Raw genomic sequence first — 12,255 nt, forward strand, 5'->3', positions numbered from 1 at the left:
TGCTTGCATTGAGTAAGCCGTGTTAGACAAAGTTGACATAAGCGTCCAATTAGATAGTGCGTGCAGATTAAGAATTGAAAAGCTTAATGAAGAAGTGTCTAAAAACCGTTACACAAGCATTAGACTCACGAGCCGCCACTGCTACTGGTACTATAGAAAATAATGAAACTCAATTTCCAAACTGCGGCGAAAGTGGCGCCGCTCAATTCTTTGCAATACTTTTGAATCCGACTGTGGACAGGACTTAGTTTTGTGAAGTTTCCCCGAACATAATATCAACTGTTCCTCTGAGGTCAAAAGAAGGATATATTGTCAGCCAAGAAAGTGTTTCATCTAAAGAAAAGTCTCTCAGTAAATGTTAGGGTTTATGGTACTTTAGTAGGCCTTCAATAGGCCTAAATTACGCGAGACTAAAGCCAGGTGATCAAATTAGTATGGCATTAGCTGCACGAGATATATCACGTAAGTAAATACCTTAGGAGGGAACGCATTTCTGTTATACACGACGCACTTTTTAGTTGTATACATTTGGCGGGTTGCTGGATAGTATTTTATTGTAAAGAAATTAGCAAAATTCGAATAAACACTATTCAAGAGCTAATTAAGAAACTCAAACGTACCACTTCATTGGATGGGGATCACTATAACCTCAAATAAAAATACAGATAAATGACCGCAATGGAAGATAATTCATCGGATCACAACAATATAATAAATGCAATTCTCCGATAGATATACTATGTAATACGTCACTCATTTCTTATTCGCAAGATGTTGACTCGTAACTAAGTCTTTTGAACTTAAAAGGACACAAAATTCACACGAAAAGGCACAAAATATAGATATGTGTAGAGCGTTACCCATTTTTATTCGCAAAATGTTGGTTCGCAACTGAGTCTATCGAACTTAAAACGGCACAAAATGTACATCACAAAGGTAGATGTAATAAAGTTACACGCAAATTAGCATTATTATTTTATGACCGCATTGTAGACACAAAAATCCCGCGTACGAAAAAAGTCGAGAATAAAAAATCATTTCAATCTAAAAATAGGGATTATAAAAAACAACAGAAAACGCCCACGCTATAATATTAATCAGATTTCCAAATAACGTACCCTCCATCATAATAATATAGTCTTCATATGCACATATGTATATATAAAATGTATGTACTTATAATACTTATCTCCTCGCAAAAAAAACACATCACTATGATTTGTCCTGTTTCTATGAAGAAATTAGTGAATAGTTTTTCATGTAGTGTGGATGCTGATGCATGGATATGATTGCGGTCAATAAGATAGAAATGGATAACATAAGTGACCAAATTTAAACTTGCAGGAATGTAATTTTGGAGGAGAAGTACAAGAACAAGGTGGACCTAAAGAAAACTGATTCTGAAAATACCATATGACGTCCTATTATTGAAGTAATCGATGGAAAAACATCAAAATGAGAACGTATTTGGTTTTACGCAATCACAGCCTAAAAAAGTGGACGAAGCTAAAAATGACGGAACCGTTTTCATAACGATAGTAAACAAAACAAAGGTATCCATGGGCCACAAAACAAAACAATAAATATATAAACAAATTAATAAAGAGCATTGATGTACGATAAATGCGGGAGTATAAACACATACCCCAACTGAAAGCACAATTCATCTGTCACTCACACAGGCAATATAATACGACAAAGAATATTACAGAAGAAAAAACTAATAGAAAAAGGCCAATGACGATTGTGAACTTCATTCGTAATAGTCTTGGCGGTATGAATTAAGTGCTCTTCGAAATATAAAATGAAAAAGGAGACATGTTTGAAAATGAATTTATGCTGGCTGTCATGGCCTATAAATAAGGTCAACCTTTAAAATAACAAACAAATACCAACAGCAAAGCTTCGTGAAAGACCTGAAGGTCAACGTGTCTCTATCAAAGAGATGTAAGTAAACAAATTAGAATAATGTGATCGTATTTTCAACCACCTTTGGCAGAAATTGTGTTTTCTTAGCTAGGCTTAGATTGCTTGAACAATTGAGAATCGACATCTTCAAGAGCGACACGGAGAACATAATATTAGAGCCCCCACTATATTTCCAAATCCCTCATAAACGATAAAATTAGAGAAATATTTGGCCAAACGGATGGATATGGAAATTTGCATTTGCCCCGAATCATTACGGACTTAAATAAATGGCAGGCGTAATTCTGTTTGAAGATTCACTTTTCATATATATGCGGCTGGTGTTTAACACCCCATGCCACATGCCTTTTTAGAATAACAACACAAATAATAACAGTCCAAGAGAGAGGAAAATTCATCTGTCAATTAATACGAAAAAAATATTAATGCAGAGTACTAAGGAAGAAATGATTCGTAGAAAAATAAAAAATGACGATCGAGGATTCCATGCGTAGAAGTGTTTGCGATGTAAATGAGATTCACATCCAACAATGACATCAAAAAAGAGAAAGAAATGGCTGAAAATGCAGTTAAGTTTGAAGGCTTGTCTGCAGCAACAAGGTCGACCTTTGAAAGAAGAAGAACCTAAACCAACCAGTCTTTCGAACAGGCGAAGCTTTTCGAAACACGAAAATTCCAAGTCAATATATCTGAAGGTCAACGCCTCTCTATTTCGTAAAGTAGTAAGCAGACAAGTTATCTTCATTCCCTCGTACTCTCAACCATTTATTTTGCTGAACATTATGTTGCCTATTTTATTGTGGAGACATTAACTCCAAATCTGGCAATGTGCGACGAAAGACTGCCCTTTTAAATGACTTCGTAAAAATAAAAAGTGACGGTAGGTGTCTCGTGGTGTAAATGAAAACAGCTGGATAGGTTGTTCAGTCGTTAAACTTGAATATCTATAGCAAGGATTTCCCAATGACAAAGAATTCATTAACTTATTTAATAAGTAAATGCATTACGAAGAAATGGACGATTAAGTTAGGAGCCTTTCCCATGCTTTCAAACATACAGTAGAGATCGACGCAAGATCTTATCAAAATGTATATCCGTTGCAAAGTAGGCAGTTCATTAAAGGCTAATGAGTAGGTTTTTAGTAAATGCCAACTAGACAAGACTATTAAAATTCGTTCATCACGTTAAAATATAATCGAATAACAGCAGGCGAATCAATAAGTAGCATTGAGGCATAAACGTGTTGATGTTGCCAAGGAAACATAATACTGTCCACAGATAATCACAGCAGCGAAATGAATAAGGCCAATCCTTCACCAAATGCAAATACAGCCGGAAGAACACTCGTAAAGCCTATTCACAAGGCGCTAATATCCATGACGAATACTCAGGTGTAGGTAAAATTTTAGAATCCACTAAGTGGTAAAATGATTAATTTTGAAATAAGTAAACTATGATAGGGAAATTTAAAAAAAATCGTCACCTCCATCTTGAGATCTACGCAAAAAAACCTAAACTCATACGAAGCTCTATCGATCTTATTTTGTATTTTCCCTGCATTGTTTCTAATAATTCCATTAACGGAGGAACAAGACAAAGAAAAATAAAATCTTCAGTTCGTAGACGAAAGCATATAATCCCGCACATGTAAATAAATAATTACTTCCATTTGAAGTAAAGGTTAGCATATTAATGGCAACATTTTGGCATATAACATAATGAAATGATGTATAATATTAAAAACTGAAATCCACTTACCATTTCTCCCCTCAGGATATCTCTCCGACGTAATATAATTCCCAGAAATTCCACACTCGTTATAACTGACACAGCAGTATTTTCACACGGAAAAATTTACTGGAAATAATAAGAAATGGACACACATTAACATAATGCTATCATCAAGCAGAAACCAAAAGTACAAAACCCGAATGATTAAATATTACCGAAGCAACGTCCGGCTATTGTGAACACGGAAAGGTGTGCATCGGAAATTAAAAAATAGTGAAAAATGATAGTTAATCAACTTAACTATTCAATGCAATTCTTATAATTTGCAACAGTCGTGTGATTCAACGGTAAAGAAGAGAAAGTTAGCGAAAAAAAAATGAGAAGTTTTTTTGGTTGAATTCAGACGAAATATCCGAATAACTGCGATAAACTTAAGCGATCACAACTGCTTGCCGACGACAGAAAGGAGAGAGACGTCTACTTCAAATATAAACGCGAATTATATTAAGAAGTTAGTCCAGTAAGATCTCCGCATAACTCTCGTGACTGAAAACATCTGGGTGTAACAAGCGATGGTCAAATGGGGCAGTCTTGCGAGAATTCCATCTCCTTGGTGATAAGGCCCATAAAACTCGGAATATTCTTGCGGCAAGAGCTACCTCCGAATACGAGAATAATACGAGATAACAATCGCTTCCACCAAACGATGGGGGACGAATTCCTTCGTGTAAGTTGTTCTCAAAACCTCTTAAGAAATCACCGGAGGAGTTAGTTCGTATGACCTTAGGGAAAAAGTACTCTGCAAGCAATTCACATATTATCGCAATCATGTCTTATTGATCAGAATCCGCCTTACATTAGTGAAAATAAGATCGCAATATGACCAATGGATCGCTGCAACGGACAATTTACGAACATCTGATATGCGAGACATTCTGACGACATTACTGAAACTAGATCACTAGACATCGAACTCAATTTGTGAACAATGTAGACTCGCAATAACTCTCGGAGTCGTGAAAGCGAAAAAGCGGTAATGAATAGGGAATGTATTGAAAATCGAAAAGAAAAAATATATGCCAATATCGTCCTATCTTTGGCAGGAACAATGGAAACACAGTAATCACTGTCTAATATATCACAATTACGCTACCTTCAAACATTTGAGGTTCTTTGCCAAGGGTAATACAAAATAATCAAAGGCGGGATAAATCTCAATAAAGTAGAGAAAATCACGAATTATTATAAGCACCAGGCAAAGCAGATTCACTGATATATTAAACACTAAAATGTTATAGCAATGACATATGTATGGCACGATAAAAACGTAAACTAATGAATGGCTTGTTTACTTACGTCTTAACTCCACGGTGGTTAGCAGGACACTGAGAAAGATTGGGGCTCCGTGGATGCGATTCGTCACCTGAGTGAAGGACGTTTATGACGTCACGAAAATTTGAGTCTCATTTATTTCGTAAAAAATTAAAATAGAGTATCAGTGTTCAGCTAATAATTAATATAAAATTTAAAATAATTTTTAAATGTAATATTTTTGAATACATTCGTTTAAAATAATTTTAAAAACTATTACGCCACTTTTTGATTTACGATTTCGAACACCGATTGGCTTTTGTTTTCCTGACGTCACGTCTGCTTTCCTTGTGCGCGGAACAAGTTCGTCTGTCTCAGTGTCTGGGCCCTTTTGACTCTCCGACGGTTTTTAAATGCTCTATTCAACTCCTCATTCCATTTTCGTATCCTCCCCACCTCCCTGACTTTCCTCCTCCACCCACAACTCAACGGTCTTCTTAACCGTCACCACACCATATGAATCGTTATCTTTTGTCTCATTTCAAACTGCTTGCACACCGCTATAGCGTAACATTGTCTACATCAACAGACGGCTGTTTCTAACTCAATTGACGTCTGTATGACGACCCAATGGATACACGGATGCAGATACGTGATTATTTTTCGTGCACGCGGAGTTTGCTGGAGAAATTTAAAAACAGTGAAATCGCGTGTGCACGAGAGGTCAGAGTTGGAAGAAAACCTGGTGCAAACAACGGCTTGCTAGGACGACATAAACGTGATTGGCAGTATTTGGGTCCGTGAGTAAAATATTATTATTAATGTGTATTATCATTATAATTGCCATCGTATAATATGCATTTCATTGCTTGATTCGTCGTTGTTTGGCTAATATCCATCAAAATACAATAACATGGTCAACTGCTGGGATCTTATGATTCAATTTGCTGTACTTTTTGACTCGACAACTCATCACAAACATCTGGCCGCCCTGCGTTTTATCAGCGGGTAAATCAGTTTCCCTTCGAACGGTATTTCTTTCTTAAGGCATAATTAAGCGGTACATTAAAACGTACGGGTTAGTGTGTGAATGAATGAACGACTTTGGTGGATATAAACGGAATATTTCACGAATGCATGAACAAAATTAGAACAGGTTCTATTTCCTGTAGATGCATTTGCTTAAGCTGGGTGGTTACACGCAGGGCCGGCCTTAGGGCGGGGCGACCGCCACGGGCCCCGCGCTTTGGGGGGCCCCGCGTTCCTGAACAAAAAATAAAATATGCGATAGTTTTGAAAACCCAATTCCAACTATAACTGTATTGTTAAGTCCAGGCTAGATAAAAATTAATATCATGAAAAAGGAATAATAATGCAGTAAATTTATTGTGCAATTGCGTTTGTCAGTACAGTACTGTGTCGTGTGAGTGATAACAACGAACTCAACTGCGTGATGGTATCATAACGGCGTAATTACGAAGTCTGAATTTGGGAGGGGAACGCATACTTAGCCAGAGAGTGGTAGGGATTAAAAATGCTCGAGTTTGTAGATGGGGTATAGAGTTTAATATTTTAAGTGAACGGCCCCGCACTGAAAGTTCGCCCCTGGCCCCGCACCTGCTGGGGCCGGCCCTGGTTACACGGTGCATTTTCATGTTCATTTACGCGTTCGTACATTCAGACATTAAGTTGTTAATGGCTGATATTCCGTGTAAACAGGCCGTAAGTGACGGTCTCTTTTGTGTATTTTTAAAAGGTAAATGCTTCATCGCCGTTTTGCTGGGAAATGATCCTACGGTACATGTGCTTTACTGCTTACAGAGAATGGGGGTACGGAATGTCCTCCCCATGTTTACGTCTCTCCATAGCAACCTTCCGTTTGATGCAGCGATCGAGTGAGTGATTACAATGTAATTATATTTTCGTAAACCCCCTCAAATGTAGTTCCACGCCCCACCGCAATGAGGAACTTGCATGGGTCGTAGATTGCTCTAAAAACTATTTTGAATAAGTCAAATGGATACATTAGCTCGCAAAAATACCTTCAGTTTCTCCATTCAACATCAAAAGAAATAAAAAAATTGCATTTAAAATCGAGAAAAATTTCTCTGAGCCGACCACTGCGCGAAGACACCCGAGCGTTGCCGAGGCCAGGCGTGACGTCATAGGTGCCTAAACAACCGTAGGGAGTAGGGAAATACGCTGAGCGCTTGGTGTAAAATTTGTTTTGAGGGAGTATTTAGCCACTCATCGTCACTTTATTTTGTTCTGTTATTCTTGGGAAAGTTTTCCTATTGCTATTGTGCCTAGATTATTACTTGGGATATTAATAATGCGGCATCGGGATGATGAAGTACAAGCTTTTCACTTCGTGTGTTTTGGTTATCAGAAAAATGGATGATAACGTTGCCACTCGTTCGAATAGTACACCCGAAATTCATCTACGTCTACATAATACCCCGCAAGCCGCCTAAAAGGCGTGTGGCATGGGGTGTTAGGACACCAGCCTTTTTTTAGGACACCAAAAATTGATGCCACGACCCTCATGGAATTTGTTAAGACAAATTATTGCTATACGTCGGCGGCAAATCGAGTTGTAAAAGAAACTTGTAATACTGGAGGATAACGATCGTAAGCTGTGCTGTTGACATTAGAGTAAGCTGTGCTGTTGAATTTGGCAACGCCGGATTAACGGAGAAGGTAGTCCTATCCGTCCTACGGTACGAATTCACAGCAAAACAGTCTTCACACAATCCACATGTGAGATCGCGAATCGGTTCCGCTGCCAACACACACACAAGCTACAACCTTTTTCAATAATATAGGTAAATCCATAAACAATATACTAGCATATACCATAAAAATATAGAGGGAAATAGGCAAATACTCTTATCAAAAACTGGATGTCACTATCACATTCTTATATTCATCACGTACAACTTACAATAACAGAACTCGTTATGATGAATACAACTATTTATTCACTGATTTAAAGCCTTAAATTATCCCACACAAGTGACACAGGTGACATTTCTCGCATTTCTCACTACTATTCGTTGAAATAATGGAATAACAAACTTCACACACAGTTTTTATTTCAATAGCGTGATCGTGAAATGTCATATCTACGATGAACAACGAAGATTAGCACGCCACTGACAATTTTTACACTACTGTTAGACATTTATCGATAGCGTAGTAGCACTTTTTACAATTCAATCACGATGGAACACTGATAACTCATGGCCGATATTTTTCAACCTTGTCAAACTTTGTGCATTACAACCACTGGCACTGTGATTATTAGCAGTAGCTTAACGGGAGATGTCACGTTGAAAATAACACTATTTTGGCACAAAAATGTTCCTAGATGTCTCCAATCAGCGAGCAAAAGTTGCATTGACTGGAATTCACCCCATAATACAAGCACAGACAGTCCTAAACGACGAATTCTCCGGTACCTACGAATAAACGGATGAAGTTATTGTATATAAAAGCTAAGCGGACATTAGTAAACATCAAAATCGTTCTAATTACATACTTAAATGAATGATATGCCGTCGATAACATCAACTTACAATTAACGTATCCCCTTTCCAATGGCCGTGGCTCAGACTCCTACAACGATGTTATTTAGGTATTATCAAATTTTTGGTTTAACTGCTCCAGTTTTATATTTTATGCCCTTACTCAGATATTAATATTATAAATAATGCAAAATACGAGGGCTTCCAAGCCTCTATCGTCAGATATTTATCTTTAAATATAAAATAATCAACACGTCTAACAAACGAAGCTCTCACAACTGCTGGCAACTATTACAAACAATCACAACAATAGCTTCGCGTGATGTTTAGGCACCTTTGACGTCATCGAGGCTTCGTCGGCAGTGGCTTGGGGGGTGAGGGTGTTTTTCCCGCGCTTTAAAATTCGTAATATTTATCATTAAATATCTCGCGAAGGAAAACTCAGATTTACATGCGGTTTTCTTTGTTGTATTCAGAAAATAATTTTCTGTCCGTCTATGAAATAAAAAAAATTCATGCAAGTTCCCCATTGTTCAATGGCGCCCTTTCTGTTGTCTTTTCAACAGGAATCCCTCATTAATATTCCATAAACTTATCGGGTTGCATAGGATGGGTTATTGATATTATTTTCACAGTTCAGTCCCATAATATATTACAAGTACTTTTTTCAATTTCTCGGATAAACTACCTGTATCTCAGCAATATTTTATGTGGTCACTTATTGATATTTATGATTATCATTTGTTTGCTTAATCACCCTATCAATATAATCCCTACAAGTCCCATACTATAACGATAATCCCATAATATTTATTCAAACTATCGGATTCATGTAATATATCTATGTAAATCTACATCTCCTTCCAAAATCTCTTACATCTACCTAATGCTGTATTTATTCTTTGGTGTAATTTTACAGTGATGCTGTTCCAATCGTTTTCCTGGGCAATGATCCAAGTGTTATTCGGAGCTGCTGTCACGGATATGAGAAATAAGCAAGGAGAAAATGCAGTGTCGATATTTGGTACGAATATGGCATCGGAGAAGAACTTCACGGGAAATAATATTGAACACGTGAGTAAAGAAAATGAATTTTCATATGAATGGAAGTGATATTGCAATCTACACAGGGGTGCCAACTCCCCCAACCCCATGGTTGTACTTCAGCTAAACCCTCACTGAAGACCTAATCCTGCAAACACAGATGCTAATAACCACGGATGTGGGGGGGTAACAGGGGTCATAACCCCCCAAATTTTATCTAAACCAAATTAATTTTTATTGGTTCAACAATTTTTGTATCCTTGTAAGGAAGTAATGAGAGTGTTTATAGAGGGAGTTAATTGGATATATTACGAACGCCAACATAATACGGTAGATCAGATCATAAAAATAAAATAAGAGATATAGTAGACTGCAGGACACATTGATTCAGAATGTCGGTTTTTCCACGATATATAAGACGAGACTATTAAGGCAGCGTTAGGACTTACTTAGAAATAATTAGTTCAAATCTTGTGTAGCCTAATAAATTAACTCGGGGTTGCAATAAATACTAGTGTTCGTCAGAGCTGCTGCCAAAATCCAATGTGACCGTATTTTTAAAGTTTCAAATGCCTCTTTCCTTCAAACCCGGGCGTATATGGACAAAACCCTTCGACAGTATTCGTACCCAAGTGTCTACAATCAAATAAAAATGGTTTCATTTCCTTTCTTGACATTACTTACGTAAAGTCTCCTTGTCAGAAAAAATACCTAATTTTTTTTTAAATCGTCCATTCATCTGCAATCGCTTTCTCTCTCGCTGTTGCGTGGTTTGGGTCACCCAAATACTCTCCTCCCCCCAAAAAAGGCCTCTCTCCTATTCCGGCCACTCTTAATAACATCGTCAAGAAATAACGCCCCCGGCTTGACTCGAGCCACCAACCTTTGGGTTTTAACAGCCGAACGCGCCAGCCGATTTCACCACGGAGGAGGCGATGTGGGAAGATGATTTCTATTGGTCAAAGGATTTGTGTAGGTGATACCTAACTTTCACTTGATTAACATTAGATAGAAAATTTGGTGTTTCTTCAAATTTCAGAAGGGGTGGAAACCATGATTTTTTTCGTATTTCGGTTCGTTCGAACCAAACATTATTATGAATCAGTCAATCAGTGGTGGGCAGTGGGTTTTATAGTATAATTATGCTACCCCTTGGCGATAAAGAATTCTAAATACACTCTATGTGATTAATAATAAAGCCAATAAAATTTTAATCGCACATGCAAAAGTATAGATAAATATATTATAATTAGTTTCACAATATGAAAATTATCCTTACTTGATTTTTTCCTTGTAATTGGAGTAATTAGACGCTTTTCACTAGAAATAAGCCAAATCGTAAGACCCGAAAATCGTTTGATACTTAACTCTTCTTATTTTTGAACACAACAAGCTACACAATGCAACACAAATCACCACAAGGGGCTTCCACACGTACACCATAGAACACACTTGACACTATATACACTATGCGCTAACCCAGTGATTTCCAAATTCGGATTATTTTATTAATCCACATTCACCAATGCGCTTATTCACTTTGCACCACGAAAGATTAACATCTTCGATAAGTGTAAAACATTTCCTTCATATGTTATCAGAACACGGGAATAATTTCTTCACTAGATAGAAAAGGCACATTCAGGAATAGAACTCAGCACTCTCGTCACACGGTTACCCAGCAACTGAACGATATTCGTAGTCGCTTCGCATAGTCGATGCGATATTTTTTCTCAACCACCCTCAACTCTGAATTGCGTCATGCCAAAGGACTTATAGACACGATCTCGCCCCACGGCTTGTACGTGACCACAGTTCACTGCATTTTAAGCCCGCAAACATAGAAGAAAATGCGGCCAGACGAACGGCAGTTGTTCGCCATGTTCACAGCGAGAGTGAATGATATTAGCGATCATTCACGATGACTTCGTACGGGATCTACAGTGATTCTTTGGGTATGTGTAATGCTTAACTGCGCTCCTCAGTGATTGTAGTCTAATCTAGGTTTAAAATGTATCTTATGTTGGTGATGGTTTTCCGGGTTTACCCCGCGTTGATTCATGTTCTTTGCGGACGACAGTTTCGGGCGCGTTCCAGCTCCCGTCTTCGGGTCCAAATGATCTGTAGATCTGTGATGCTTATTTATTTATTTAATTTAATAAATATATAATGGCAAATTGATTGACTGACTGACTCATTGATACAAATTCGAAGCCCAAACTGTGATAGGGGTAGGTATTTTGTTTATTGGACGTAAAAGTAAAAAAATAATTATTGGGAGAAAAATTCTGAAAACTTGAAAAAGTCGATTTGTTTTGAGATACCTATATCGACTTGAATTAACATGGGAGCCTTGTGGGACTAAAGATTTTTCGCTTTTATTTTGTACTTAAAACGCTTGAGGAACATGATATTCAATGGACATAAACTAGATTTTTTGTTTGATTTTTTGGTATGGTTGCCATAGCGACTTATTATTATTTAGTATTGTTTATTATTTTTTGAACGTTTTTTATGCTTTTCTTATGGAAAAAGTTTAGGAATTTTTTTGACCAACTTGCAATAATCGTAGGACAAATTCCTTGAAATATAAGGTGTAGGATTTTTTGGTTGATTTTTTGGCTATCTTGTAATTTTCATATGTCGAAACAATTCCGAGGAATAAACGATTTCGATTTTACATTGTCGTGAAGGGCGAATTTTTAAACTCGGA

General features: G+C 37.3%; 1 long non-coding RNA gene across 1 annotated transcript; it reads left to right on the forward strand.

Annotated features, from left to right (window-relative positions):
- The first annotated feature begins 5,686 nt into the window (after positions 1–5,686).
- Positions 5,687–9,596, forward strand: LOC124154933. The gene is made up of 3 exons (XR_006864048.1): positions 5,687–5,771; positions 6,728–6,866; positions 9,418–9,596. It is a non-coding gene; the product is annotated as an uncharacterized LOC124154933 (long non-coding RNA).
- Positions 9,597–12,255: the final 2,659 nt, after the last annotated feature.

This window comes from Ischnura elegans, chromosome 3 (genome assembly GCF_921293095.1).
Source record: "Ischnura elegans chromosome 3, ioIscEleg1.1, whole genome shotgun sequence".
NCBI lineage: Eukaryota > Metazoa > Arthropoda > Insecta > Odonata > Coenagrionidae > Ischnura > Ischnura elegans.